The sequence below is a fragment of the Phasianus colchicus genome, chromosome 2 (assembly GCF_987193195.1).
Source record: "Phasianus colchicus chromosome 2, bPhaCol1.hap1.1, whole genome shotgun sequence".
NCBI lineage: Eukaryota > Metazoa > Chordata > Aves > Galliformes > Phasianidae > Phasianus > Phasianus colchicus.
This window is the reverse complement of record NC_143437.1, coordinates 22,785,975-22,813,715: the sequence shown is the minus strand read 5'-3', so window position 1 is coordinate 22,813,715 and position 27,741 is coordinate 22,785,975. Positions and strand designations below refer to the sequence as shown.

Here is a 27,741-nt window from a genome sequence, read left to right as displayed (position 1 = left end):
AGTATCCTGATGAGCTGTCTGGCGCGGTACCCTGGAGGCAGCAACACCTGCTGAATGCGCTAACATAGGCTTGCTGTTCCTCTATTTACCATCAAGACTTTCTTGAAGGATTTTAGCTTTTCATCTCCTGCACTTGAACTACTACTACAGAATATCTTCCTCCCTGGTGGCGTGACCCATGCCACTTCAAGCGTTACTTAGGTCACACACTGAAACAAGTTTGTGCTTTGTAACTGAAAAGGGTGCACAGCGCGTGATGTAACTGTGTATCATATGCTTTTAATTGTTTCTGACAGTAAACTTAGTAAATAGGACTTGATATGTATGTGTACGTATACGCTGCAGATCTGAAGAGCAATAAGCATGCACATATATGCATTATAGTGTGGTGGTTTTCCTGTGGGGGTTTTGTTATTGTTATCCCTTTCAGAAATTGTGAATCTGTAATTTTTCATGGGCTGGTCCTCAGCCCTCTCTGCCAGAGAGACTCGATCTATCATGTTAAAAAAAAATCAATATAAAGTCTAGAGGTTTATTTATAAAGTAGAGCGTGGAGAGAGGGCGCAAAAATTCCATTAAAATGGCAGTTTAGTGCTAGCTGTTTCTCTTTGGGACTAAGCTCCAATATTTTAAACTATTAAAATTGTTATAAGTGTGCTTTTAAAGTACCACAAATCACATTAAAGCTTTCTAGTTGAAACTTGCCTTTATATACTCAGCTTATATATGTTTTTGGAATGTCTGATGCTGCCCTCAAACACGGTTTTAGCATCCATTTTAGGGCTTTATTATAGTTAATAATCTTACAGGTTTATGCTCAAGTGAAAATACCTGGACGTGAGAATTTATTTTCTTTCAGAAGCATGAATGCACGTATGTCTTTGTGCAGATGCAGCTCTTTGCAAATTTTTTCTATGAAATCTATAGGCATCCAATGTAATTCATCAGAATTGCTTGGCTTGGCACACGTTACTTTCTTAGAAGAATTTATAAATTCAGGTGACTGTGGGTTATTTTATTGCATAGCAGTTTTCACTAGTGATGTGTTGGTCATCTACTCCATCTTTTCCATGGAAAGAAATAAATGCATCCCTCTGCTCATAAATATGATGCTGAAAGGTTTATAGGATAGTACCTGTATTAAAACTCTCAAATAGCAGAAGCAGTGGGTTTGAAGTGTAAGTTTAACCTCCTTGCAGTATCTTCCTGACTTGCTTTAATAGCTAAAGAAGATTGGTCTTGAAGTTGTTGAGTTTTAAATGCAAATAGCATTGAATGGTTTTATGTTGTCATATTTTTTTTCCTGGAATGAGGAGATTTATTTCCAAGGGAAATACCATTTACTTAGTTCAGAAAATGTCCATTAAAAAAAAAAAAAAAAAAAAAAAAAAAAATTCAGTTGGGCAAGGAAGAATCTGCATGTTGTGGGTTTTATTTTCTGATCCTTAAGGAAACATACATTGCAAGGTAGAAGAACTGCACGTACCTGATCCAAAGGCAGGCTTCTCATCCCCATAAGACAAAGCAGACGTCGGGCAGCATGGCACTGTGTCAAGGCTGCAGGGACAGGCTGCATAAATGAATATGACAGGAGACAAAAGAGAAACTCCAACTCACCAAACATTTGCGTGTGGTATAAATATGGGCTCTGTCACATAGTTGTATACCTACATACAACCAGATAACCTAATCCATCATTCCTGTGTTATTCATCTATCAGTTTTTACTTCTCGTGCTAAATCACAGGCTTACTCTACCTTATTTCTTACTGTCTTTGCTTGTGTGTATTTTCCTCTCTCCTGATTGTACGAAGTTCAAGTAAAATAACAAACCCAGTAGGCTTAAAAAAACCAAGACTACTAATATCATGTTTACTATTAAATACTATTTGAAGTTTCAAATAAAGTAGCCTATATAATTCCCATAATGTTAGAAATCTGAAGAATTCCTACTTGCGTTTGGAAAGGGGAGACTTTATGAGAACGTTAAAACTTAACAAAAATAAATAAATAAACTTCTTTCTCCATTTTTCAAAGTGAAAGCAACTAAAATTTGTTTCAGAAGGTGCTTCCCTATCTAGAAAGGAAAAGCTTTAGTTGTGTTATACAGTTCTCAGTATAACTGATCATTAGCTTCCATGCTTTTCATAAAATAAGCAAGTAATGTTAATGAAGATAAAGGAAAACAGCATCAGTAAAGAAAATAGAGTTACCTGCAAAGCCCTTCCAGTCTGGAGTCACCAGTCTGCCAGAAAGCAGGGTTGCAGGTGGGTTAATTGGATTTGGCCAAATTGTGATTGCTGCCAGCTGAGGTTGGTGGAAGCTCTTCTGCTCAGTCCCTCCTCCTCTCAGCTTCTCTGTGCCTGGAGAGGGAGCAGACTGGCTTTGTCATGCCTTGGTGCTGGTGTGTTCAGGACTATGCAGAAATCTACAGGACAGTAAGAGAAGCTAGGAGGCTGTTGTATGGTCTACAAAGGGAAAAAAATAAGGAAGGATAAAGTGTTGTGCTTGGGAGCCTTAAAAGGTGTTTGTTAGCGAGGGATGTTGCAATGGTATGGTGACTGTCTAAGGTAATTTTGAAAAGTTGGTGTCCTTGAATGAAAATAAAGGTCTGTTCTTGTCCTACAGCCATTTTGCAGCACCTAAGGCTGCCATGGAAGCTATTTCCTTACTGTTCCTCTAGCCAAGCTCCTTCAGTCTATGGGTTCCTATTTTGTTATAGTTTCCCATTTCGTAGAATCCGTTAAGTTGGCAAAGGCCTTTAAAGTCATCAAGTCAGCCATGGTGGATGTACTCTTCTCCTCTTTGCTGTGTGATTTTCTCTTGGTTTCATAGATGCTCTTTTTGATCTCCCTCCATTCTGTGTGAGGGATATGGAAGTGTGGAAAAAGCAGATTTTTTACAAACTACTTCTGCTAGAGTAGGTCTGCTGGATGCCGTGTCTCAGTGGCGTGCTGCTGGTGTAGCAGTACTTTAGGAGCGTGTCTCTTTCTTGGTAACAACTGCTTCTTCACTCACTTCCTCTTCTTTCAACCGACTGGGCTGTGTCCTGTCCTTCTGTACTTGCCCTCATAGCGTAGAATTGTAAAATCACCAAGGTTGGAAAAGACCTCTAAGAACATCTAATCCAACTGTTCACCTATCATCAAGATTTCCCACTAAACCATTTCCCTCAGTACAACATCTAAATGTTTTTTGACCACCTCCAGGGATGGTGACTCCTCTACCTCCCTGCATCTCTGGCAGGACATGGCATGAAGGGTATGGAGCTTGCTGGTTAGAGAATCTTAGCAACCTCTGTGCTATCCCATGTATGCATGTTTTGGAGAGTTGGCTAGACTTGCCATGGTGCTAGGACAAGCAGAATGGGCTGTGGAGGAAAACAGGATGCTTGTCTCCTTGCCTTTGATGTTGGCCTTTTGCAAGTAGCAGAAAAAAACACGTTTTGGTTGAGTGTTGGCTGTTTCTGGTGCTATCCTTGAGGAAAACAGACTTGCAAGGTGCGCAGAGCTGGCACTGTGAGCAGCCAGCACGTACTTCTTGTAATTGCTGAAATCTGTTGGATTGGAGCTGCACAGCTCAGATTTAGCTCTGGCTGGTAGCCAAAATAAGCTGTTCAGGTTTGTCTAAGGGGGAGCTGCTGATTGCTTTACCTTCTAAAATTTCCTTGTGAGCAGTGCTGCTCCTTGTTGGCTGCCCACTGGATGAGCCTCGCTGGCCAGGGCTCTGTGGCTTCACCTGTGTTCCAGTGCATCCTCGAGCTGGGGCACAGCCCTGCTCCTACTGAGCCTTACACCCTGTAACAGACCTTGTTACAAATCTGTTCCTGTAACAGATATGAGGTATAGTGATGTTCTACTCTTGGGATTACTATAGGGAGGCTATGTGTTTTTAGGGTGTTCTGTTTTTTTTTCTTTTCTTTTCTTTTGACACAGACATTCTGTTGACCTCAACTAAACAGGTATCACTTGGCTGGAAAGAACTGTCCTTCTGCAAGTCTTATGCCTTCCAGGTCTGTGATCTTTACTTTACAATGCTCTCTGAGACATGTAATGAAGTCGCTATCTTACCAGCCTGATGCAACTCTATGTGCGTTTGGTTTTGGGGAATTTCCCCACCAAATCTCTGTTTTTGCTGCTTCTGCAGGTAGTGCATCAAGGCCAACACTCCCCTCTCCACCCTCGGGTAGTCTGAGCAGGGAAGAAAGGACTCCCTAGTTTTCTTTTTTTTTTCTTTTTCTTTTTTAATCTGTGAAGGGGAAGTGGTAGATACCAATCTTTCTCTGTCACACATCCTACCATGTGCATCTTGCTGATGGCCACTCAAACTATCCCCTGGCGATGCTACTCTACCATGACTAATTTCCTGTCTTTTATTTTGAAAACAGAGTCATCAAAGCTTGCACAGATCAGCTGGTATAGTCTCCAGTCTGTTCTATTAGTGAAAACCTAGAAAGCATACTTCTGGGAAGAGATGCAGGAGACTATTCTATTTTTTCGTGTGTGTGATTTGAGGAACGGAAGGGCAGTAGTGAATGTTCAGGGTTTTAATAATTTAATTGGTGGGTCTTGATTTCAAAATCAAGATTAAGTGTATTGGGATGCCAACTCAGCCAGGTATGAAGAGTAACCAAGCCTGTAATAGTTAAAAATGTGTACTGCTAGTTATAAATCTATAAAGCTCTGAGTTTCATTGGTGAGATGATCCACCTGTGTAATAAACACTCATCCTTTGTTGTTTATGCAGAAGCTTGTCAGTAATATTTTGAGGACAGCACTACTTAAGTGACTGTGCATGTTAGACATACCTGTTGGTTAAACTTTCTCTAAGAGATGTTTTGACTAATCAATGTGTAAGCACATGATTTTAGCTAATTCTTTACGTGCTGTTTTTCTAGCTATAAAAATGCTCCAGGAAAGAAAAATATCATTTTTTCTCAGCAAGTAATTGCTATTAGAGAAAGTTTTGGGTTTTGTGTTTGTGTATGTGTGCCTGCTTTAAAGAGGAATACTGGCAGAACAGATGTATTTGGTTGAGGTATTAGCGATTTGGTAATGTAGGACCAGGTATTTACATTTACTTTGTTGTATACTACTTGTTTAAAACCAAATGAATACTAACGCGTACTTGGTTTATATATGGCTGCAGATGTTGTGAAATACAAAGCACCGAGTAGAATAACAAAAGTGAAGTTAATTGTAATAGGTTCCTAGAATTGACTGAGTTGCCTGGGGAAGTGCATTTAGAATGACGAAAATCAAGAACGGTCTCACCTTCATCTGAGCAATTATAAAGACAGTAGAAACCTACTAAAAGTATGTTCTTAAGGCAAATACTGTTTTGATAACTGAATACCTTTTTTTTTTTTTTTTCATGGATTTTTGAATTTGTTAATGGAGCTGTAAATGCAGAAGGATTTCAGTGTACTTGATAGAGTTCCTGCAGGTCGGCATCAGCCCAGCAGCTATCAGTAGAGCCTCACTTCCTCGTTGGCCAGAAACACCACCCTCATTCTTAAAAAGCTGTGGTTAAAGTGGATGGGCATTAATCTGAAATAATGGTGTTCTTGTTTCTCTTGATAAGAGAAAAATACAGATCTTTCAGACAGATTGTTTCCTAGGAATGCAAGGGGGAATAGTGAGCTAAGGTGCTCCTTAGTACCAGCCTTAATCCTAACACTGACTGCAGAAAACCAAACCACTCTCCCAGAAGGCTGGGTGAATGAGGGTCAGCAAGCCTCTAGGATGGCAGGAATCTGGCTTTCTTCATTTATTCTTATATATTTGCAGTGTTTTGCAATGAACAGCTTCAAAATGGCTTCACTCTTTAGGAATCGTTTCATATTTAATTTGTTGGAAAAGTGAGTTCAACAACTAGATTAATATTATTGTGAAAGCCCCACCGCAGCATAAAATATGTCAAGTTTAAAAACAAAACAAAACATTTTTCCTTTTTTAATACACACAAATAAAACGACTTCCTCCTCCTTTAAAGCTGCCCTAGAAAGCAATGGCAGCTTTAAAGGAGGGCAGCGGGCTGTGGCAAGGCTATGCCGCTCAGTATCTCAACTTGAGGCTCTGCTCCAGGGCGCGCGGCCTTGTGAGAAGTGACTGGTCAGATGTGTCTCAGTTGCCGCACACTTGATATAGATGCTTTCTGGGGTGCTGTGGCGAGATTTTGTGGGATCGGGCCACAAATGAGCTTCTCAACACGCCATCGATGATCCTTGTCTCCTCAGGGTAAAGAACAAAATTACGTACGTGCTCCTGGAAATACAGTAAATAAAAGAGCAGTCCTCCTTCTGTGTTAATAAAGGCTGGTGCAGGTTCACCGTTATCACCGTTAAAGAAGCTTGCGGAGATTTAAAACATTTGTCCCAAGTTCTCCTGATGATCCCGGCACCAAAGCGCTGTGACGCTGGTTGCGCTGTGCTGCCTTAAAGGCAAGTAAAGAGACAGCAGGAAGCAGAGGCACAAACTGTGCCTGCTTCTCGGATGCAGAAAGAAATGACATCACTTCTGTGCAGACTTTGTCTTAACTTTTCATAGCAGTTCTCACCGTACCCACTTGCTGAAGAAAAACGCCTGTGTTCAGCAGTGCTGATGTGGTCATGTTCTGAGCTTCTCACGGTGCTGCCGGTTGTGCAGATGTGTTACAGTAACTGCACTGAGATGGTTTCTGTTTGTATTGAAGACCTGATTAGCTAGGCAGGAATGGAGTTACAAGTTTTAATAACAAGAAGTACTGGTGAGGTTTTTTTTCCTCTCTGCCCATTTAAGTATATTTTATTTGCTTTTATTTGCATGTCAGCCACTGAAACAACAATATATGAAACAGTTTTAATTTAGAATCCTTTGTGGTAATGTGTTTCAGTCAAGAGAGCTGTGAAACTATTTAAAAGTAAACGCTCTAAAAGATCTGGAATTTTTTTCTCTTCCTTCTGAAATTTTAACTTGTTGATGAATTCTTTTCAAGTGGTTCTACTGCCTTCAGAAATAACAACCCGATACTCGGACTATCGTGGGATAATCCTGGAACCTGTGTAGGATGTGCACTGACATACCTAAGAAACACATGAGAGATAATTACAACCTTTCTCAACACAAACACACTGCAAACATTTTTCCATGTGAAGAATGTGAACTAGTTACATTTTAGAAGCTAGATATATATGAAAAATGGACTATAAAGGAGGTGCCTATTTCAGGCAGTTTTTGATGAGATCCAGATTTAAAAAAAAAAAAAAAAAAAAAAATTACAGCATATTAAATTATTAGGCATCTTTACTAGGGTGTAAAGAAGATTTATACTGCAATGAAATATTGCTATAACCCAATTTAGAACTTGACGAATCTGGTTTTATGGGGCTGAATTATAAGGGATACCTCATTATTTGAGGGAGAAACTTTTATTGTTATTTTTGGCACCCTTGTCTCCTCTTTGGTTGAGTTGTGCTCCACAGGAACTGCTTTGGGCAAGATGTCTCAGTTGATGCTTTTCAAGGAAGCAGTGCAGGATGAAGTCATCATCAGGGATCACAGCCTAGTGAGCCTTTCTTTCCACATGTGGTCACTGATTTCAAGTTAAAGGCTTGCAGTCCACATTGGTCCTCTGGACCAAAAACATAGGTCTCCTTAAAAGTTGTAGTTCTACTCTATTGCCAGATGTATCTTACTGATGCTGTGTATATGCAGCACAGCTGCACTAAAATTGCATATATACTACTTTAAAAATGAACTTTAAAAAGTCATTTTCCTTCTTTCTTGTCTCTCCCTTTGAACTGTGTAAGTTAGCACACAGTCTGTGTGTTCTCAGTATGACCTGGCGTTACAGCTTGCAGCAGACCGTAAAAATGGACATTGCAGGAGAATATTATGTGCTATATTTTGTAAGTCTGCTCAAAATTTTGGTTAGCACATACCTCATGGAACATCTTTTGAGACCACTTAGGCTGTTGTTGCTGATCACAAATGCCTTCTCCACTGAGAAACAGAACTGGAAGCAAATGAAGTTTGTTCATTTGACTGTAATGGAGAGCAAATTCTTGCTGGAAATATTGTTTCTTTATAGGGTAATGAGTTTCTTATGTGCAGGGTTTGTTTTCTCTACTTCTTTGGCATGCAAAATGATTGATCTCAAGCAAATTGCATATGCTTGCAGCTCCAACCATATATGCACACATTAGTGAGCATGTGACAAAGGAAAACAAAATGCATGGGTCCAGCTTTTTCTCCTCCTTCCTGGAGAGAGGAGCACAACTTCTCCCTGTGCCAACTGCAGCCTCCGCGCTTCATGGTTCTGCTTGCACCCTTCCTGGCACATTGTGCATGTGGAACAGAATGGGGTGAGCGTGGCTGAGAGTATGTGTGGTTGGTTGGAAGCAACAGAGAAAGCACTGGCCTTCTATGGGGCCTCAAAGTACTGAGTGTTTAGAATGACTTGCTGGTAAGCAAACTTTTGGAAGTCCTCAGTTGGAACAGTCACAGTTTAGTGTGTACTGAAAACTATTTGCTGAATTTTGGAGACCCTTTTGTTTAGTCTTTGCCCCCCCACTGTTTAGACATCAGTAACCAGGTGTTATGCCTCTCTCTGTAGCCTTAAACTGCATTTTTTTTCTGATGTAGTCATCGGATCAAATTATTTATAAAATGAGGACATCCTTTTGAACTTCATGTATAAACAGTTCTCTTAAGTATGTGCACAGGCAGAGAGATCCTTGTCTGTTTATCCACGGTTGAAGCCCAGATATTAATAAATACTAATATTAAATAATGCATTTTTCCCCTCAATCTGCATCTGAGTTCTCCCTTCAAGGCTTGAATTTCTATTCTAGGCTGCCGCAGGAAAGCTTCTACCTTGATGGAGGTACCAGCTACAGTACATCCCTGCTGCTGTGATTTATGTGAGATAGGGCAAGGCAAGCGAGTCCTGTCAGAGTGCCTCCTGCCAGGCAGGTATCAGCAGAATCAAAGCCAGAGCTGCCGCCATCACTGGGGTGTGTGTTTGAGCACCAGGACTGCCATCTTTGGCTGTGGGCTGGCTCTGAGTTCATTCACTTTGGAATTAATGGTGAGAGCTGGAAGCCTGCCCAGGTGCTGCTGAATATTTCTTTGGAGCCAAGTTGGTGCTGGACTGTGGTTAGCTGTGAGGCATCTCAGCAGGCAGCAGAGTGCTTTAGAGGAGGTGGTGGGACTCTCTATGTGCTCCCCCTACTTTAGCCTCCTGTGCAGGATTTGACTGCCTGCATTTTGAGGGAGAGATAGAAAAGTATGAACAGGGAGCTGTGAAGCATGATGAAAAAGGTACGTATTGCATCAGTCTTACAGGTACTGGCTGCTACCAGGGCAACTTCATGTATGCTGGGGAGTTTATTTTAGCTCTCTGACTTTTTTTTTTCAGTGCAACTTTAATCAGCCACTTAGCCAATGCCAGCAGGGTTTGCAAATCAAAACCAAATCTGAGCATAGCACTGTGCTAATCTAAGATACACTTCAATTTCCTGCCTAGGGCTTCTCCTCCTGGCTCCGATTTGGTGCATGTACAGTACTGTATGCTCAGAGACAAGTTGTAGACACAGAACTGCTCAAGAAATGTGGTGGCAGCTGCTCCAAGCTCTGTATTTGCTGTGTTTGGCACATAGGAAATGTTTGAAGTCAGGTGGGCTGCAGAGGAGTCCTAGGTTTGTCAACGTCTCACGTGGAGTGGTTCTTCTTGTATCTCGTAGGCTGCTTATGTTCCTACAATTGGACAAAAGTGTACTCTGTCAATAAAAATGATCCCCATAAGAAATGTTACACGGTGCAAGTAGCGTGTGAGCAGAATATTTTACATAGCGCATATATTTTACCGATGCAATCCTGAGCAGTCTAGCTCTGCTGTTTGCCTAAAAGCAGCCCCTCAGAGTGCTCTGATCTTCCACCAGCAGTGCTGTGGCTGACTTTCACTTTCCTTACTGTACAGGAGACGGTGTAGAAGGGAGTTTGCAATCCATCCTCAGTCTATGTTTTTCCAGACAGGTCAGTCTTTCTCTATGCGGGAGAGTGCAAACTGCTGCTGGAGGCATGGAGAAGGGATTAGCATTCATCTTGTTCTTTTCCATCTCATAGGCATAGGGAGTTTATGAACGTGCTGCTCCTTTGGGGAGCATTTCTTCTTGCCCCAGCATGAAGACCGCAGGGAAGTTGGTACGACTGTATTGGTTGTATGTCCCTGGTTCAATAAGTATGTGAAAAAGTTGAGCATGGCAATACCCTGGGAGAGGTCAAAAGGGAAGAATGGAGGGACTGATGCGAGCCTGGGGCAGTTGGTAGGAGAGCTTTCCCAGCATTCATGCATTTGAGGCCTGTCATGAGGGGGAGCTTCCATCCATCCATCTCTTTGTCCATGTATTCCTCCATCCTTGCTCTTCAGCACCCTCCTAGTGCAGGTACCGTGGTGTGTTGCATGCTGTGCAGGTGATACATCTGCTGCTGTCTGTCTCCTTCCACAGCAGCACCGGCCTCCCCAGCACTTCTGTTTCCCCTGCAGAACCAGCAACAGCATTGTGGTCCCAAGGGTGTCCTGCTGCTGCCGCCAAATTAGAGTATTTCTCTCAATTAACCGCCAGGCATTCTTTCTCCTCCCTATCCTAATGGGGAGTGGTTAATAGTTATCATTTGCTAATCTAGGCAATCTGGAAGGTTTGTTTTCAATGAACTGCAGTCTGGAGATCTCGCTGCTTGTTCACTTTGTAGGCCCTGCAGCTGGGTGGGCAGTAGGTCCATGTCAAGGGTTTATGGGCTGTGACAGTCCACCTGCTGCCCTCCACACTTCCTAGCATGGACCTGGCAAGGGGTGGTCTGCAGGATTGATGCTGCTGGTGTGGGTGATCATGCCGCAGTATCACAGCACCCAGGGAGCCTGACAAGCACCCTGCAGAAATGCAGTGGTTTTGGGTGGATATGGTAAGAATTTTGCCTGGGGATCATATGGGAATTTTTGCTAGCGGGCATCAGATGTGCAGAGGTCGGTACAAGAAGAGCGATGGCTCCACTCAGAGAAAGGTGGAGGACAGGAAGCACAGCCATTCAAGGGGCTGTTGGGTCTGAATGGGTCTGTGCAGACACACACCATGGGGCTGAGCTTCCCTGGTCAGGCACGCCTGTGTTCACGTTCCAGTCAGTCTCAAAGAGAATAGGAACAGCACCATCTGTGTCCCACTTTATTTTTAAATAGAGTAAAATTCCAAATGCCAACCATCTGCCAATGGCAGCACATCCAACGTGTGTCCCCTTGTCTGAGGTGGAGGAGGGACATGGCGTAGGGGATGAGAGAGCTGCAGGTACGTAGGCCAGATGCTGGGCTACAGCAGCACTGTGGTATGGCCTGGTGTCTGCTCTGCTGCCTTCTGTTGTGCCAAAATAGTAGTACACAGCAGAAAAGGACTCAGGTCCCTTCCTGTTGGTAGGATCCACAACACTTCACTTAAGAAACTCAGGAGAAGGTGTTAGCATTTCTGTGGAGGGTATGCAATGTTGATGTGGTTTGGACCTGCCAGACTGATGAATGAGACAAGGAGATAGTCATCACTTTTTTTTTTTTTTTCCTTGTAGCCTGGTCACAGGGCATAATGTTGCTTTGGAAACAGTTTAGGTTGTGGTTTTGTACAAGTTGGCTATTAAAATAGGTCCACTATCTTGATGGGAGTTAGTATGAGGCCTTAGCCTGGTGCGGGAATTGAGCAGACTCATTTTGCTTTCATACTTTTCCTCCCAGGTCCCCTCAGCAAATTCCCCATCAGTTTTGATTTTGATTTGCTTCTGAAAGTGCTTTTCCTGAAGTCAACAAGCCTTGTTGTTCAGTGCAGTACTTCTGTGTCAAGTGCTGAGTCTGGTCCCATAGATCTGGGTGAAAGTCAGCACTAATAAGGCAGTAGAGAGTTAAAAGTAATTAAAAAAATATGTATATATATTAATTAAAATATTTACATTGGAAGCTGCAAAGCATTTGCTCTTTGAGTAAAACAAACTTCCCCATTGTTCTTATACAATTGTTGCAGTCTGTCTGAAAATAGCCAGGAAGAGGTTGAGCCATGAGGAAAGTCAGGTCTGGCAGGAGAATAGGGAGGACAGTGATACTCTGCTGGCCAGGGGCTTTCCAATTCCTCAACATTTTCTGTCGTGTGAGCTAAAGACTCTATTGTACAAACAATAACTTCAGTGAGATAGTATTGTTAAGGTGTTTCTGGTAATGCCAAAACCGAAATGATCAGTGGCCTTATGAATAAAAAGTATTTCTGAATGAAGCAAATGGCAACTGAGAAGAGGAAATAAGAGGAGGGAGTAAGCTGCATCAGTGGAGGTGAGGAAATGGTGTTCAGTGTATGACAGGTTTCTTTTTAACTTTACAAGCCTGTGCTAATTTACACATAAAAAAAAAAAAAAGAAAGTATACCACAGAACGGCTTCAGGACCCCAGCACACATTCAGAAATACTTTTTATTCATAAAGCCACTGATCATTTCAGTGTTGGCATTACCAGGTCCTTACTGGGGACCTGAGTACCTTTTTGTCCTGCTGGTAGGGAGGTGGTGTCAGGGGTTTGTGCTTTAAGCATGCGAACACTCTTTTCAGAGTCATTACAGCAAACATAAGTGAACATGAAAATAATTAGCTTTAAGTCCTTCAGTTCCTTCCGTATCTCCCCTCAGATAACTGGGCTGAGAAATGAGTCTTTTAAAAACATACCATCCCTATTCTCTTGCAGTGTTCCACTTCATGTATATGCTTCTGGTCTTTTTCAGCCTGGCAGTGGACTAACAAATTCTGGTGCTGGTGGGCAGAGCGCTGAAAGCGTTAACAGGGCATGTGGAGGAGTTTGTCTGGTGGTATTTTAGCTCCTTGGCTCACACTTCTCTCTCTAGGCAGTCTCTTGAGCTTTTCAAGGTGTTTTTTTCCAACTGGAAGTCTCCTGTCTGCCCTTCTGGCTCACTGTCTGGCTGAGTTTTGCAGGCCATGCCTCCTTTACTTAACTGTGTCATGGCAGTTTGCTGTTGCCATCGGAGCCCAAGCCTATTGTAGTTTTAGACAATTAATTCCAGCGTTGCAGCATTGCTTGTTAGGTTCATGATACTCTTTTGGGATTTGAGGTATGCTAAATTGCATTATGCTCACCTGAAGAAACTTTGTTTCCTTGAAAGATTGGTTTGTAAAGGTGATAAAAAATTAAATGCACTTGATCAGAGTAGGCATCATTTAAAGTTTGCATAAGAGCTTTGTTCCATCCATGTCTTGCATGCTTTGCCATATTTAAGAAAGTCTGTTCTGACCATTTTTTGGCCTGCAGATAAAAGGTGCAACGTACCCTGGTTTGATATGCTGACAGAAAATTGTCTCCACAATGTATAAGGCTGCTGTGATTATTTCTAACCATTACCATTGGTCTCATTTTACCACTGTGCACATTATATAATTTGATGTTCACTTAATTTAATGAGAGGATGCTGCAGACTTATTTATGACTCGGTAGGGCAACCTGTATGCCTTGGCCACCTCTGTTAACCTTTCCAAAGGAGGAAGAGCATGTTTCTTACAGAACATGTTACAACATCATTAATACCTTTATATCCAGGTTTCCCAGATTGCCGCAGACAGGAGGGCGATTTGCCTGGGGTGGAGATTATACTGGAATGGAAGTAGAAGTTTAACTTCTTTCTTGAATTGCTTATTAGTCTTTTGTTGTAAGGTTATGGCGTGCTATTAATGGACTTTTCCTTTTGTTGCAGATGGAATTTTGTAACTGGCTGGATTCTGAATAGGGCAAGGAGATGTGTCTGATAAGGTAAGAGAGAGGGTAAGATAAACATCTTCTCACACAAAACAGTCTCACTGGTCTTGCATTCTGGTCAGAGACAGCTGTTTCATTCCCTGTCAAAACTCTGCAAATGACTGAGGTGCTTATTTGTATGTTGTCTGTTGCTGATCCTCTGAGCAGAGATCATTTTGGTTCTATCTAGCCTCTGTCCCACTCCTTTCTCCTGGTGGATTAATATACAGAGTCTAGACAACAGAAATGCCAGTCTTTCAGGCGTGGGTTTAGCCAGATTGGTTATACCTATCTTAGCATTGTAGAGCTTTCTTAAAGTTACAAGTGGAGTAAAAGCCTTTTTGTTTAGGTCTGGGATTTTCCCTCCTTCCCTCAGGATATTTGAAAAGTAAAAAGATCTTTGAGCTGTTTTAGCTTCTATGCTTTGAAACTTGTTTTTCCTGTTGCAATATTTTCAAAATCAGATAGTTTTTATTAAGATAGAATGTGTATGAGTTAATATCTCTAGGTCTAAGTGTGAAACAAGAATTTTCTGTCACTGGTGTTCTGAAGGAAGCCGTATGTTTGCTGATTTCTAATAGCAACATTTAAAAAAAAAAAAAAAAAAAAGCTGGGTTCAGATAAAAAACTGTAAGATAAAAAGTTTCTGGTCCACATGCTTTCACTGGCAGAGAGGTCTAGAAGTCTTTAAAGCTGGAAATGTTGGAATACTGGAACAACAAACAGCTGAATGTAGTAGTAGTACGATGCAGGCACTGTTTTTCAACTTGCAGTTCATCTAGCTTGTCACTTATCCTGCTCATTCATTTATGTATTTCATTTTGTCTCCTGTTGTCCTGCGCTTTGTGTAACTCAGAGGCCTCAAAATCCCTATTGTTCTTTGAGGCTGTTGGTTGGAAAGTGTAGTGAAAAGAGCTGAATGCATTATGTCATTACAAGAGGATCAGGACTAAAAGCCTTTTTCCTTTGATTCAGAGATTTAGCTCTTGTAGCCAGACTTGATTTATTTTTTTTCCATTTCAATTTTGTTTGCTTAGTGGAGTTACGTTTTGGAGGGTGGCTACCCATGCAAAAATTGAAAACTAAGGTGGCTCTTAGCCCAGCATGGAGTATGCAAGAATCAAAGGCTCACTTGTTTCTTAGTATTCTGCAAGTGTTGGACCTTTTCCTCTTTGTCCATTCAAACCACACCCTTTCACATCACCATTGAGTTGCACTATGAATATGTAATTTAATGTCTCAGGAGGCCACCTTTGAGTAGACAGTATGCACATAGCTGGTAAAATATAGCTCTTCAGGTGAGAGGTCTGGCAGTCTGCAGTGCTATTATGTAAATGCATACTTTGCTTGTTATGTAAACCATCTTCTTCACTCGCACATGTTGGAACTGGCCTACCTGTGTTCCAAGAATGGATAATTACATCTGCATTCAGGACTTCTTAGAGTGTTCAGCTCAGCTGAACTACCATCCCCTCGTGTGTTGGCCACCAATGTCACCATGATGGTGACCACAGCCATGGCTGTGCACAGGCGATGGCAACACCAATGTGTGGAGTTAAACATGGGTTAATTATGAATGCTTGTATTCAAGCTGGTTTGGTTTAGCAAATTCTGTTGATTTTGGAAATGATTTTATTTTTCTGGTGCGAATGCAGTGCTTTTGTGTTGCTGCTTTTGCACACAGGTTGCAAAAGTGAGTACTGTGCCTCAGTACTCGCTCAGCTGCTTGCTTTCCTAAGGTATTGCTCCTACTGGATTGATGTAACTCATTCATTTGATTTTTTGTTTAAAGCATTGCTCTTTGCTGCAAAGTGAATATTCATGAATCTGTGCTCTTTAACCTGTGCAGTTTGATATATTTTTTTTCTTTTTTACTTGCTCTCTCTTTATCTTGTAAAGCAGCCACTGAGGGACCTTTGCATCTTGAGCATGTTCTGCAGCTTAAGGCGTTGACACCTTTTCTCACCATGGCTTTATTGCCAGCCCCAGGCAGGTACAAATAACGAGTCAGGTCCCTAGAAATCATAGAATTCGCTTTGAAATGAGATTCTCAGACAGTGAAGTTAGCGCTTCCCTCTGTCTCTCATCTTTTACCTCTAGACTGTGTCCTCACTTCGTGTGATACAATTTCAGGGCTGAAATTAATCTGGAGCTATGAATGTCTGTGCCTCATTCTCTTCTCTTGGCTTTCAGAGGGGCTTCATTTGTTCCTTCCCCAGCAGCTTGGGGCAGAGAGGTGCCACTGTCCTACTTCCTATCTTCCTGCCCCACAGGAAGAAGTGAACGGTCCTGTTCAAACTCTTTCTTGCTCAAGGCCACCATTGTCAGCTGTTCCTTGTTCTTATGTATATGTAGTTTTAATGGATATTTCCTAACCTGTTCCCTGCTACTGCTCCTTCTGCTGTATGATGAAACATTCACGAGATCATCGTGAGACATGATGGGCTTGTGCTGATGTTGATGGATGCCAGAGCTCTCACCCAGCATATTCTTTTCCTTTCCCCGTATTTCCTTGTGACCTCACTTCCTTCCAAGGAGCCCAAGGCCCTTGTGAACTACAGGGGCTATCTGATAATTTGGATCATAAACATAAAATCATTCTACAGGACCTAATCTATTTTCAGAGGTACATCTGTGAGATAAAAATGGCTTTGATCATTGAGACAGCGTTGTGTCATACTGAAAAGGAAATGACAAGGAAGTAACTGTAACCAGGCCTACTTTCACCTTCCGTTAGCTTAGACCTGATGGATTGCTGCTCCAAGGTCACTTGTCTTAACAGTTCCAAATTAGATTGCCAATTAATATTGATCATCTGAAAAGCAGTGTGTTGATGTATATTCTGTTATTAATAGCTGGGGCATGCTGTGTTAATGCATTTTATAGTAGCAATCTGTTTTGCAAACATTTCTGGTTGTTCTTTTTGAACGATTCTTGGCAGTGAAAAACATTTGCTTAATACATTGAGAACTACAGTATCTCACTGAAGTGTTTATGTTAGCTTGTTTTTTTTCCCTCCATATTTTGGATGTTCTGTTCTTGTTTTTTACGGGGAATAACAAGTGGTTTTGATGAGACCAGACTGAGGTGAAGTGAGAGAATGATTTCTGTCTAATCTGGTTGTGCAGTGTAGTTTCTTCTTATGTTAATGCATGTACGTGCTGAATTTTGGCATCACCGTTGGATTAGAATTACTAATTTCCTTTGACATTGCTTATGAATATTTTTGTCTCCTTAGAAGACATCTTAGAGAAGCATTCAAAGTAAGAGAGTTTGTTTGAATAAAAAGATAACAGGTATTTTGAGTTCCCTTTCTTGTGTTATTTGGTTGTTTTGTCACAGTATGTGGAAAGTACCTGGAAAGTACAGGGAGGAAAATGGGAAATCTCTCATGCATAAGGAAAAGCTTCTAAATAATGGAGTTTTGGGGGGAGAAAATATCTACATAAGTGTAGACATCAAGGTAAATGCTTTTTCCTTTTCTTTTTCTTCCAGAAAATTTGAATATTTGCACAACTTGATGTTGCAAGTTGTAAATGCTTAACGCTTCTGAAAGAATAAATTACTTCAGTGCCTGACTGTGTAGATAACTGTCAGCTTCAAAGGATGAAGTGAGTTAGAAGGAATGTCTGGGGAACTCAGAGCTGGCTAATATTAAGCAGAATACAGAAAGTGGGAGAATATATTGAACTAACATAACAGAGGCCTAGTTATAAGTTTATATATAAGTTAAGACTAATCATGTTATGAAAAGCAAATTTCTGTGGTTCTGCTTTTAAAGTGGAATACTCACTTCCCCCTTCCCATCTCTGTTGCACTAGGTTTCCCAGGCTTGCTGTTGTAAGATCAGTGCTTCTGTAAACATTCAGATGGACAATTGACCTATCCAATGTTTCTCAAGCTATCCTTATGACAAAGGTCACCTTTCACTGTAGGGTATTCACATGGTGAACTGTGTGGTTCTGTAGGATGCAGGTAGCTTTGTCTGCAGTCTTGATCAAACAACTAAGAGAAACTGAAATCAGGTCTGTAGAACACACAGTCAAGCTTTGGGGCTAAAATGGAAAGAGCCATTTCACTTTTTGCTTGAAAAGTGAACTGATCTGAAGTTCCCCTCTGAGTACATAAGCACAAACAAGATGGAGTGCATTTGTCATTGCGCATTGGATTGGGTTGCATGTTACCTATCTCTCACTGCCCCCGGCACTATCTCTATCGCTCGCGTGGCTGCTCAGTGAGCCATGCAGGGCACTAGCTCTTACTTCTCCTTAGAGTTATTTTTCTGGCCTGAGTCCCTGGGCTGTGTGCATCCACTGCGCTGACAGCTTGGCCAGAAACAGGAGATGGGGTGTGCAGAGCAGGTAACCTCCACCTGGGGAGCATTCTGCGTGCCCGCTCTGCGATACAGGTGTGAGAATAGCACTGGAAGCCAGGAACTTGTAACTGCAGCTCTGGTAATGACTGCCCTGTGGTTTGGGGCAACTCCCTTGGTCCTCTTTGAGTCAGCTCCCCTTTCAGTAACAAGGTGATAATACTCCTTTGTAGTATATTGCTGGAATGATTAATTGTGTATGTATGATGCTATAGGTATCAAGATTCTACCATGTATCATTATAATTGGTGCAAAGTGGCCTCTCTCAAATCCTGTTCAGGAACCCTAGCTACAAAAAACGAAGAAGGTTTGGGGGTTTGTTGTTGGTGGGGGTTTTTTACCTCTTAACTTCTGAAACAAATCAGAGTGACTCTCGATACTAAAACGTTAACCACCAATACCAGCCATCTGGATCGTGCCCTCCTCGCCTTACCTTCTTCCTCCCCACATCTCTCATGGCTTTCTACTCTTCATACCACTTTTTCCTAACTGAATTAAAGACAGGGTTCTGGGAGAATTAAAAGGGAAATTTTAGTTGAGGCTGATGGTGAAATTCTAGCAGAGAGGCTAATGCTTCGCTGCTGATGTAGACAGATAGGGAAATGTTCTGCTTTTCTTTCTCTAAAACTTGTTCTGGGTGGAGTCTGTGCAGTTTCCAAGCTCTGGTCTCTATTGCCAACCTGAAAAGCGCCAGTAAATCACAGGTTCAAAATAAATAAATAAATAAATAAATAAATCAAAACATTTTAAAAATGTTGGGGAGAACACAATGAAGGAAGAGTTGCAGAATTCACATTTGAGATTAAAGTTAAAACCCCTAGATATTTAAAGCAAGGGAAAATATTAGTTCAGATACCCAGATTGAGCAGATGGCTATGCTCTGAGAATACCCGAGGCTTGCTCACTGTTAGTGTCCCACAGAAAACGTGCTCTCTTGGTTCATATTGACCCTCAGCTGCAAGTGATGAATTCCTGTTCCTTTTGAAAGAGCTGATGCCTTGAGAAGCTGAGCTTGCCCTGTGCCACGCATGGTTGAGAAGCGAGGAGCAGGGAGGCAGCTCTCAGTGTCACTTGTCAGGTGGCAACCTGCCTGCAGCCCTAGAGGCAAACCTTTAAGGCTGCCTTCATACTCAGCCAGTGTGCCCCCAAGCAATAGGGGTAACTTGTCATTTGTGGACTTCGTAAATGCCAAGGAATGGGCTGTCATTTTAGAAAATGTGTTACGTGAAATACATATATTGTCCCCAGAATGAGCCTCTGTTACCTTTCTACCTGTCCTTCTAATGCAGATGGTGAACCCTCACTTGGTGACTTTAATGGAAAGTGTGTAATTTCTGTTGTTACTTTGTAGAGTTGCTCACTCTCAACTATAAGTGACAGCATGCAACATGTTGCAGTTGTAAATTACACTCATTTCCCTCCAGGAGAGTTACAGAGCTTCTATTTTTTTGTGCTATATATTTTCTTGTGTTCTTTGATTATAATAGTAGTGTTTTGTTAAGAATGCATCAGTAAGACAAACTCTTTTGTCTATTTATCCATAAGGTGAATGTAGTATAATGCCTTGTCCAGGTGTCCTTGTTTAGTGCAAAGTGGTGAGAAGAAGATCTTAGCATTACAAACTATTGTGCTTAGATCTGCCTTCAGCAATTATTTGGGAAGTTCACTTCTTGTCCCTCAGCTAGCCACACAAAAATGTGAGTCTCCAGCACTGGTTATTATTAGTTACAGCAGCAGAGCTGTGGCTTGCAGTCTGTCCTGGGGTACTGGGAAGATCCTTAAATACCTTGAGTTGAGGTCATAGAGAACGTTAAAGACCTGGAATGGTGAACTTTGGTTTTAATATTTTAATAGTGCACAGGGAACAGCGTCTGCTTCTGAAGTTGTCCTTCAAGAGCTAAACTGCCTGGCTTTACCTTGCCGCAGAGGTCTGCATGTCTGATGTATGCATTGCTACAAAGTGGGGGAGATGTAAACACCAGAGGAATGGGACACAGCTTTAGTCAGCTGGGTAAGATGAAGTGTTTCTTGTGGATACTGCATTTTGCCAAGTTGCTGCTGATAAATGTCTGAGCATACTGCACATCGTATCAATTAACTGTAATTGCATAGAGGAGATTAATTCTGAACTGTTCAAAATGTTTTCTCTGCCCAGCAGCATCTTTTTGGGCTTAGTTTTGACTAGTACATTCTTTTATCTTTTGAGTAAATTTTTGTAGCCATTTTGTCACTGAGTCACTGATAGCCGTTATCCTCTTGGATAAACCAAATACGCTGACTCTTTAACTCTTGATATAAAATGTGCTGCTGCTTAGTTTTTTAAATCTTTAGCTATTCTTGTGGTGTTTTCTTTTCTTCAGTGAACAGAAGAGAAATGCATGTTGTTCTTGCTGCTATTTATCTTAGATAATACTCTCCCTCCCACCCTACCTCGAACAAAATCATGTTCTTATCCGTCCAGTGGCTACATTTCCTTGTGTAGCTGCAGGATTGTACAGGAAGTTCTGTGTCTAGATTGTGCCTGCTATGACCCGCAGGCTTTTTACAGCATTGTTGCCCAGGGGTATTTCTTGTGATCCTCTTTTATTCACGTAAGTTTGTAACTTTTGCGTAATTGCTATGTTTAAAACTAGTTGCTGTTTAGGTAAACTATACATAAACAGAAAAAGCCTTTACCAGAAAGTAAATTCTTGATTCTGTTATTGCTCACTGTTGCTTGAGGTTGTGTGTTCTGTGCAGACAAGTGACTTCACACCTTCTTTCAGATCCTTGGTAAAGGCGATGGCTAGCATCCTCTCAGGACCTGAAAATAAAAAACATGAGAGGAAGTGGGGTACACAGTGTCATTAGAGATAATGCTTAAAGGATTTTGACTCCCTAAATTGAACTGCTTGTACTTTCTAGATGGGGATTGTGTGACCATAATTACATCTTTGGATTCTTTGTTTTAAACATTGCATATGTGTGGGGAAGTAGCTGTTTTGGTTTTGCTAAGTAGCATTTTCTAGAGAATTGTATTCATGCCACTTGTGTTCTTTTTGAAGGTAAAAATTTTATGTTGATGCTTTTGGGTTTTTTTTTTTGGTCTACTTTTGATGGGTTTGTGTGCCAGACAGTTGCGTAGTAGCATCAACTAATAGTCAGAATGTACAGTCTCATAAAGACTTGGCTAAAACTAAATGAATTGCTCTCAATTTCCTGTGGGTTTTTTTTTTTTTTTTTTTCGTCTGTGTGCTGCTTACCAATAAGGAATAGCGGAACTTTTTTACTTCTGAGGTAGTGTTATTTCCAACTTTTATATTGTTGAAGTAATTTTGTTAAACAGGAAGAAAAAAGTTAAACTTCAAAGGGAATTTGTCTGCAAAGTGTGCAAACAGGGCTGGGTTCTTTTTACCCCTTCCATTTTATCAAGAGGTAAAAAAGCTTGTTGCTTGAGTACTTCATTAGCTTTTTGCTTTCAAATGCTGAGCCTTAACAGTATGCTACTTTAATGAGTCATTTTAACGATTGCCTGTGAGTATAGTATTTGAATACCTCTTAGAGATTAAAAAGGTCAATGCCTTTGTTTCCACAGGGATGTTTTACTCACACTCTTTTTATGCATCTCACTGCCCATTTGTGACTTAAGGAATGTGCTTAGGGCAGCCCAGGAAGTCTGTGGGAGCTGGAGGGATGGAACCCTCCCACCAAAGCCATCTTTTTGTGGCTAGGGAATACTCTTCTTTGAATCTGTCTTTTGTAGGATTAGATAGATTTTACCCAGGTAGTGGTGTCACTTCAATCCTCTTCATTTCTAGTTTGAAAATGTGAATATCATTCTGATTACACGCTGCTGCTTATAAAAGGAAAAGTACACATTCACTGGCCCTTCTCCTAATCAGTGTGTTTTAGACAGGCAAATTAGTAGTCTTCTGTGTCATGCTTAAACTTCCTCCGGATTTCTTAAATAGACAACTTGGAAGAAGAAAGTCTCCTTTTTCTCTCGGCTTTCCTCTGCTACTTAAAACAAAACAAAACAAAAACAACAAAGCAAAGCTTTGTTCTTTTGTAGCTTTAAGAGAGGGTGAAGTCTTCTCTAAGAGCGTCCTCTGAAATTGAACTAGTTAGGCCATCACTCTCACTAGCAGATCTCAGTTGAGGTAGAACTCTGACACAAGACTATTAGGATATCCAACAAGTTTTACTGAATGAAAAACATGAAAAACATGGTTGGAATATATTTGTGCATCTTCCTGTACAATTTCTGCCTTTAATAGGATTTTGGATGTGCTGCCTAGAAACTTTCCACTTACACTGGAAAGCCCTCAAGGGGATTCTGCATTCTCTCTCTAGCAATAGATAAGTGCACATACCATGGGTCACTTAATTGGAGAAACCAGCTGTTCCTGAGTTTTGGGTTGGGGGTTGAAGCTGTGTGTGTGTTCTTGTTTCTCTCCAATTTCTGGGCATGGTGTGAGGAAATGAAAGATGTAGGATGGCATGATCTGAATACCCTAGTGAAGAGAGGAGTCTTGGATTGCTTTGTGGCTTTAAGACTTCTTGAGAGAAAGAAAGGAGATTAACTCTATTTTGTGTTTAATTTAGCCTCAAGATACATAGGGATCATCTGTAGATTAATCTGAAGTTCAACCAACAGTTTCTGGTGAAACCTGTTATTGCATGAGGTTTGAGTAAAAGTAGTAGTGGCCATCATTTAGGAAAACCATAGCTGGCGGTGGTTAATGATGAGGTATTATCTTGTGTGACTGAAGTATTTTTGTTGAAACAAGACTGAGGGTTGTGTGTCCCGATGCCATGGTGATGGATCCTTATGTGAGAATCAAATAATATTCTTTATGCACTAGTGAGTCATGTGCAGTTCAGAGCTCTTGTGATGTCTGCAATGTAAGACAAGTTTATGCTCATTTGACCTGCCTTCTTTTCATATGTGATTTTGGTTTTCATTACTGGTTAAATTTGAAATCACTTCCTTATTCGGATATTACCATAGTATTATAATGTTAATCCTTTTTTGATTACTTGTCCTCTCTTTTGTATATGCTTACATTTACTACTTATTTAAAAAAAAATACAATTGCGCAGTTACATAAAAATTGAATCTAAAGAATAGCTGAAGATGAGAGAAAAAGACTGACCTATGTTCTTTCTCTCCTGTTTAAAACAAATTGAGACTTTTGTGATATTTGACTAGCAGTCTCTTGCATATCCAAGGATATTATTTTTAAAGAACAGATCCTGAGAGTATTCTTTTCATTTGGAAGGGGTTAATATTAGCTTTTCATACTCAACTAGTGTGACTGTTATCTGGAATGTAAAAACATAGCCATGTAGATTGTTATTGGGAGAATGTTTTCTTCTGTGTAGGTAGTTTCCTTAAGAGATGGTGAAATTATTCCTTAATGATTTAACTATTTAACCTTGGAAAAATCCTTGGAGAAAAAAAAAAAAAAGCTGTCTGGGAAGTTCTGCCAGTGACTAAAAGAGGACAGAAAAGGCTACGTTTTCTGAAGTCAAATGTGGGGCAGGAAGTGCGGGAGCAAGCGTTGGTCAGACATGTTGAAATACAGAATGAGTGTGGGAAGGCAGGACATGAGTTCTTAATATGCTTCTACCAAGAGCCAGTTGCTTCAGCCTGACCGTGCCTCTGAGCTTCCACCTGTGTGGAATGAGTTAGAATACAAGCTTCAGATCTACTGTAAAGGTGCTAAATTAGTGCTTTCAGAGGAAGATCACAGAGTGCTTTGAATAAAGCTTTGCAAAGTGCGGAGTGTTCTTACTATTAATACACAATAGTTTGTGTGCATCTCTTAAACGACAAGGAAAATGAAACGTGCCGGGTCTGTGTAGCTAGAGAAACATTTGTTCGTTGTTTTGAAATAGATGGGAAGTGCAGATGGAGAAGGAAGAAATGAATCTAGATATGGAGGAAAATTCCCACAGACTATCATAAATGGGATTTTGAACTCTTTTGCCTTATTGCCTCACGTCTGTTAATCTTTTCTGTAGATGACAGCCTTTCTGAGCACAATGAGGTGAACATGGTGCTCACCAATGCAGAATAATGTATCACAAGAGGAAGCTGCTGCTGAAACATCTTATTTGAAGAAAATGTGACAGACCAGGAACTATTACAGTCCTTCTCTTAAATAGGAAATAAGCGCAACCACAAAAGACAAATGCAGTGCTAAGTGACTGGCTAGAACCTATATTAGAAATTCGGTGTTTAAAGAAACAGTCTCTTGGCCTGCTTTGTCATTTGGATCATACTTGAAAAGCTGCAAAATGCTAATATGTAACTTGCCAGAGAGTAATGACTAGCAGCATTTTGAGCTGTGTATCCATGGTAGGATTCTCCTTTCAGGCAATGACCTCATCTCCTACGCTCAGTAGACCTGAAGCTCAGGCATGTTTTGTAGTGAGAGAGATCTGTGCTGTCCTCCTGGGACAGAATTGTGCTTGATCTGAGAGTTTCTCTGTCTGCCTGGCCTGGGCTGCCTTCTGCAACCCCAGACGTGACACTTGAAAAGATCTCTTGGTTTGTTTGAAGCCAGCTCATAGCGAATGGGAAAGATTAGCAGATGGTTGGAGCTGCTTGTATTTCTGTTATATTTTAGTTGGTAACAGTGAGGTGTGAATTTCCTGTGAGCAGGTGAGAACTGAAAACCCTGCCTTTTTCTTGTTTTGGATAATAGTGCACTCAGAAATGAAGAAATTACTACCTTTTGACTTAATGATGTGGATTGAAACAAAAACCCAAACCTCTTAATCAGAGAAGCGAGTCCTCAGCTTGGCTACTTAGGAACTACTGCATGATGATCCTGGTGCTCTTCTGATAGACAAGTTGGACATCTTTTGAACTATTTAGCTCTGATTAATTAAGCTTTTTTAAATATATGAGCTCTGGTAAGTATGTTGTGTTAGCTAATCAGTTAAATATTCTAGGCAAGGCTTTGTGAGTAGCAATTAATCTTCTGTTGAACTGGGGTTCAGTGAATAGCTGCACTGGTTTTACTGAAGCAATGCTAACCTCAGGAGATGTGTTGAAACTTTGACCTTTGTTAAAAAGTTAAAGTTCTATTAAACTTTAGCCTAGGAAATGAACACTTCCAGATTTACATTAGTGTTTCTATGCCCTAAATAAATCATTGTGGGCTAAGCAACACTGGGTACTTGGGTTTTGACACAATCGTTGCTTTTCGAGTCATCTCAGAGTCTGTAACATCAGCTGACTTCTGGCTCCTTTGACACTGGGTTCAGATGCTTCTGCCCCTGTTCCTATTTGTGCATGCTGCTTTTCTAGCACAACATCACAATGCTGGTGCAGTTTGTCTAAAAGATAGCTTTTGTACTCTTAAAAAAAGACAGAAAAGTATAACTGTGCAAGTACTTTCATCTATTAACATGAATTCTTTTTGAGCCAAAGCATGGAAAGCACAATGTTCTTACAAGTTGTGCTCACTTAACTTCAAGTATGTGTGAATGTGTGTGTGTGTATATACATAAACAAGCAAACATTTTTTGTACTTGGAATAATGAGTATCTGATATGATAGCATAGAGCAAAAGTTTATTATGCATATACAGATGAGATAAGTTAACTTGTTTAAACTGTATTGTAGACACAGTGCCCCTACATTTGAAAAAGTTTCATGACTCCATATAACTATATCAACATGTTTCCATAGTTAATTTCCAGCCTACAATTATATTATCTTTTGTCTAATGGAACATCATCGTATTAAGTAAACTAATAACCATAATGTTAATGTTGCTGATGCTTTATTAGGTACTTTAAAGAAAAAAACAACAACAACAACAAACAAGCAACAAACCACAATCCTGCATGCACTTACCCAGGATTTATTTTAACTCGTGAATCTTTTCTATGAGTGGGAAAGTGAAGGCTGTGTTTAAAATGCCATATCCAGTGCTCAGAATGGAGCAGTATACAGCAGTATGCTGTGCTTTTGCTTGTGAGGACATGAAATGTCCTCTGTGAAGAGGAACAAATTTTGTGCCAGGATTTCTATTATGTGTGTGTTATGTCTGTAAGTATTACACAAATAGAGAAATAATGGCACCGAGTACAAATGAGTGATGAGGCAATGTAATTATTAGCAAAGGGGAGGGAGAAGTAACTGGCAGCTTTTTTGTTTAGTTGAAAGAACTGAGATAAAACTATTTCAGGATCACCAATAATCATGCTATAAAAGTTACTTTTTCTTACATTTGAAACTGCCACCAAGGATCAGGGGTATGGTAAATAATGATACATCCTTTGTCTCACATGAGATTAATTTCCTTATTGTATAGACTTATTTGAGTAGTACTCAGCACAGACCAGTCCACCTCTGTACATTATGCAGTGGGAAGGACTTAGCTACATTCTGGAGAGCATTTTGCATTTGAAAGAAGTTGGGGGGTTATGGTTAAGCTAACAAAATACAGACTCCTTGTAATGCTACTGAAAGACTCAATGCAGTCTTTGGACACAAAAGCTGAATGTGTACTGTAGGAATATATAGTATTACCAGTATATAATAGCACAAAATCATTACTTGAGTGCTGAGTCTAGTACTTCTGTGCCAGCTTTAGAAAAAAATGCTTAAAAAAACCAACATGCATTTTCAGAAAGCTGAGAGATCGATTACAGTTGGAAAACCTGTTTCACTGTTAGATTTTTTTTTTTTAATTAAAAAAAAAAAAAGGCCTAGCATGCCTACTTTAAGTGAAGTGGCTGAGCTGTATTTCACAAATATCTATAGAGGAGAGAGAAAACACAAAGCTTTCCAGTTTAGTTGGAGAAAGTGTAATAAGACTGAATAGCTGAAAGTTGAAACCAGATGAATCTGGGCTAGTTGTAGCACACAAATTATTAAATAGGGTAAATTACTCACTGAAACAAATCCTTTTGAACAGAAAGATTCCTGATCACCTGCTTGTGAATTGGAACTAGATGCTGCTAGCAAAAAGGATTATTGCTGATGTGTATGTTCTGGTCATCAGCCCATCTTGGGAGGAAGGTCAGATGGATGGTCACAGTGGTCTGTTCTGCTTTCAGGGTCTGTGGAAAGGTGGAAGGGTCTGTGGAAGTGATCAGGAGATCACCTGATGCCGTGCAGTGACATACTATCCAAGTCTGATGCTTGCGCTTATTACCAGTACCGGGCTGGTGTGTTTCTTTGTTTTGTTGTTTCTTTTTTCTTTGCCAAACTTGCTTCTTTCAAAAGAAGGAAAACAGGCATCTAGTCCTGCCTATCTGTCCATGTTGAGAGGGGCATCTGTAGTTAGAGCAGGATGAGTTCTGTGGTTGTTTATTTTCAGGAGAATGAAGGGACTCAGACAAATGAAGTTTTGCATCCATACAGATGTCTTGCTGGAGAAGAACCATTCAAGTAGAATGGAAAGCAAAATTAAGTATTGAATGCTCTTTGTAAAACAGCAACTATTCCTTCCCCCAGACAAACTTACAGTCAGGTACTTTATGTAATTTTTGCTTGACCTTTTGGGAAATAGGTGTGTCTGCATGGGTCATGGAAAATTAAAACCTAATGCGCTAGGAATCTTC

The 27,741-nt window shown here is 40.6% G+C and overlaps 1 protein-coding gene across 1 annotated transcript in view; it reads left to right on the top strand.

Moving 5' to 3' along the window:
• Positions 1–27,741, top strand: part of TRERF1 (transcriptional regulating factor 1) — a 104,253-nt gene that overhangs the window by 15,123 nt on the left and 61,389 nt on the right. The window contains 1 exon segment of the mRNA XM_031595155.2: positions 13,762–13,817. The gene's annotated coding sequence lies outside the window, so the exon portion shown is untranslated.